The following is a 4,566-nucleotide window of genomic DNA, read 5'->3' as shown; positions in this document are numbered from 1 at the left end:
CTCATTTTCTCCCTCTGTCCCATTAGTTTCTTTTGGTGTAACTTTGAGGGAATGCAGGCAAAAGGTTTTCTCCACGGAAAGCTTTTTCGCTCCCAGGACCCTTCAATCGCTTGATATGCAGAAAAGTTGCGAACAAACGTCTAAGTTTAAGATCTTTAGAAGGCAATTATGATATAAGCTGGAGGCAGAATGAATAATTTCAAATTTCGTGGCGTGAAACCATAAGAAATTTAATCACAGCGAGATATCAGAACGGAGGAAAACGACTCCAGGTCACAGTAATCAAGTCGGTGTTAGTTCTAAGGGACTTTAATGAAAATAACATAACCAGACATTCAAAAATAAAAACAAAAAGGCTTTTAATTTCTATTTTAACATAATCCAAAACACCATTAAATGAACATTTATTACAGAAAAACAAAATTCAATTACACTTGCAACATCATCTCTATCCATATCATCCTCTCTAAGAAACTCTATGAGCTTCTTCAGAGGTAAAGAGGACATTGATGTTGAGCAGCATACCTTGGGCAACACAAGAAAAAGCCTTTCACCGATTCAGAATCAAGAATACCCGCAAGTAGTTGACGCACACGATACACGCTATTTTGAAGACATTTTCGTCAAGACTAGATAACCCAAGTCAGAGGTGGTTGCGATCAAAAGATACACGCTATGAAAAAGAATAATCATAGAACTTATAGTAAGTAAGGGGAAAGAGAGTTGACCGTGTTTTTGGAAAGAGAGCCAGAGTTTCGGAAATCTAGGTCCAGCGAATTCCAGCCAGTGGTTGCGGATGGAAAAAAAGACTTTAAAATCTTGCAGTTTACAAGGAAATTGTGTAAATTTTTCCCTAGATGGGCAATAAATCAATTAAATAATGCATGTGGAGCAATATTCTTAGCAATTTCGTAAAATCGGCTTGATTTGTGAACTTCCCTCTTGATACAAAGAGGCTCCCAAGCAAGTTCCTTGTGTACAGCCGTCCGCCATGACAGTTCTCGTAAAAAATGCAAGGAGTGTGATCGGACGTTTACTAGAAATCACCGTGCAACCATATGCGACTGCTGCTCGTTGTGGTCTCACATTAAATGCGGCGGTGTGACCCCTAAGCAATATCTAATTTTGCAGTCGTCTGGCAGTACATCGCACACTTGCGAGTCATGTATGGAGGCTCTTCGCCAATTACCTTTTGCGGACTCGAGTTTGAACTCCAGCACAAGTACCAACAGTTCTACTGGATCATGTTCCGACGATGAAACATGGAGTAAATATGATGCCTTGATTAAGAAACATTGGACCAACATTAAAATCGGACATGTTAATGTGAACCATATTGCAGGTTTTAAATTCTTTGAGGTCAAGTATTGGCTATTAGAAGGAAAGTTTGATATTTTAGTACTTTCTGAAACGAAGCTGGATTCCAGTTTTCCAGATAGTCAATTTATGGTCACCGGATATCGAATGTGTAGGGCTGACAGAAACATACATGGCGGTGGTTTATTGGTCTATATCTGCCCAGACCTCTGCTTAAAAGTCATTAAAGACCTTCCCAATCTTCGATTATGTGAGCGTGAACGGTACAAGACTGAATCGATTGTGCTGAAGATGAGGATAGCTAAGAAGTGGGAAACCATCGTCGGTATCTATAGACCTCCAACATCTGCGTCTGTCCCACAATCGCTATGGAAATTTGAACTATCCTCCATACTTGAGGCGATCACAATACTTCCTGGTAACTGCTTTTTCGTAGGCGACTTTAACTCGGATATGTTACTACCAGACAAGCCGCCAAGGGATGGTAGAGTTATGGCAAACCTACTTGATATTTACGACTTGAAGAATTTAATACATGAAGCCACCCGTATTACCAAGACATCAGAAACCCTACTGGACCTTTTTCTCACTGACAACTTGAGAAAAATACAGTCATCAGGCGTAGTCCATGTTAATATAAGTGATAAATCTCTTGTGTTTGCCATGCTCAGGGCATCGGAACCGAGAATACGATCTCGGAAAATACAATTCAGAAGCCTTAAAAATTTCGATAAACAGCACTTTCTACATGATTTGAATAATGTTCCTTTCCAAGTAGCTGAAATATTTGACGACGTTGACGATAAGCTCTACGTGTTTGATTGTCTATACGAGGACATTCTTGGTGAGCATGCACCTTTGAAACAGGTCCGCATAAGGGGAAATCAAGTTCCCTTTAGGAATGAACAATGGCGCAAAGCTATTCGCCAGAAAAACCGTTTGTGGAAACGTTTAATCCGCGAAAGAACTGATACTAATTATGAATTGTACTAGAGACAAAGGAACATTTGCACTTCTCTAAGACGTAAAGCTATTAAAATTTCTTCGACAAGAAAAGTGAGTCGGAAAACCCAAGGGAGTTTTAGGACACATACCGCCCATTTTTGCATTCAAGGAAAAGCACGCAAGCAAATGACATAATATTAAAAGAACACGATGTCGTGATAACAGACAAAAAACAAATGGCGGAGCTTTTTAATAGTTATTTTGTCAACATCGCAGACGGCGTGTCAGAGATTACTGAACAGAGTTATGGAAAAGAGTTGGATGCGCATCCTAGCATTCAGGCGATTTTCAACAACAATGAACAGCTCGCTGTGAGAAACAAATTTGCTTTTCAGTATACTAATAAAACCCAAGTGGAAGCTTTGTTACTCAAAATCAACTCCCGCAAATCCTGTGGTCATGACGGAATACCACCGCGACTGGTAAAAGAGTCTGCCAACGCGATTGCTGGTCCTATTGCTGCAATAATGAATCACTCGATCAGGACAGGACAGTATCCGTTGCGCTGGAAATTAGGTCAAGTTACTCCTTTATTTAAAAAGGACGATGAGCTGAACAAAAGAAATTATCGACCAGTGACCGTTTTACCTGCGCTCAATAATGTTTTCGAGAGGCTGCTTTCAGCTCAAATGGGCGACTTTTACCAAAACATATTGTCCGAATACGTATCTGCCTACAGAAGGCACCATAGCTGTGAGACATCTTTGCTTAGGCTGACTGAGAATTGGAGCGTAGTCTAGATAATAAAGAGATCGTGGCGGTTATATCAATGGATTTGTCAAAAGCTTTCGACACCATACCTCATGCTTTGCTACTAGCGAAACTGAAAGCGTATGGTTTGCATGAATCCAGCTATGCCCTTATCGGTGACTACTTGACGGATAGAATGCAGCGAGTGAAAATTGGTGATACTTATTCGGATTGGATGAGCGTGAAGCGTGGCGTGCCCCAAGGCAGCGTCCTGGGACCCATGTTTTTAAACATGTTCCTCAATGACCTCATCTTTCACATTAAGTCTGTAAAACTAAACACTTATGCTGATGACTGCCAACTGCACACATCTGACGTAGACCCAGTAGCCTTGGAACAGCGGATCAATCATGATGTACAAATAGCAAACAAATGGTTCGAAGACAATGGGATGAAAGCCAACCCCGCTAAACACCAAGGGATGGTTCTTGGCAAAACCGATTACCCTTTCTCCTTCTCAACCACAAGATGCCTGGAACTTTTTGGAATAATTCTTGATAATGAACTTAATTTCAAGGAACACATATCCTCTGTATGTAAAAAAATAAATAATCAGTTCAGTGTCTTCAAAAGATTTGGCAAACTTATTTCTACCGAAATTATGCTTCGCCTTTATAAAACGTTTATGTTACCCCATTTTCACTACTGTTCAATGATATGGCACTTTTGTAATTCAGAGGACTCTGTTAAACTGGACACCTTAAATAGACCTATTTTAAGATTTGTTTTAAAGGACTGGGATTCGAACTATGATGATCTTTTAGACAAGGCAGGTGTGTGTGGTTTAGCCAACAGGAGGATACAAAATATGATGATTTGTATATTCAACTGTCTCCATCTTGGTAAATATCCGTGCTATTTAAAACAACTGATCAAGCTAAGATCTACTGCTTACTCCCTAAGAGGCACCAATATTTTATCACTTCCTAAGCCGTTTACAACCACATATGGTCTAAATTCTTTTAGCTATTCATCTGTTAAGTACTGGAACTCCCTCCCTGACCACTTTAGAAAGACTGTAGATAATAGTGAATTTAAGCGCAAACTGTTAGTGCACAGTTTCTGTTAATATTACATTAATATTACATTATATTATTATATTAATGATTATTATATTATTATATTATGAATTTTTTTTTTCTCTTTTTAGCCTTGTTCTTGCTGTAACGTTTAAAATTAGTAATTAGGATCGGAGATACTAGCTTGTAAGCTACACTGAAATCCGAGGATAAATAAAGCTTATGTATGTATGTATGTATGTATGTATGTATGTATGTATGTATGTATGTATGTATGTATGTATGTATGTATGTATGTATACAACCTACAGACTGGCTTTCAAACATCTTGGAGAAAGAGAAGCCAAACGGGAAACTTCGAATATGCATTGATCCCAGCCAGACCATCAATAGGGCCATCCAAAGACCCAGGTACAAAATTCCGACAATTTAAGAAAGCTTCCACTTCTAACCAATGCAAAAGTGTTCACTATTA

Source organism: Pocillopora verrucosa, chromosome 4, assembly GCF_036669915.1.
Source record: "Pocillopora verrucosa isolate sample1 chromosome 4, ASM3666991v2, whole genome shotgun sequence".
Lineage (NCBI taxonomy): Eukaryota > Metazoa > Cnidaria > Anthozoa > Scleractinia > Pocilloporidae > Pocillopora > Pocillopora verrucosa.
Note: the sequence above shows the minus strand (reverse complement) of the source record.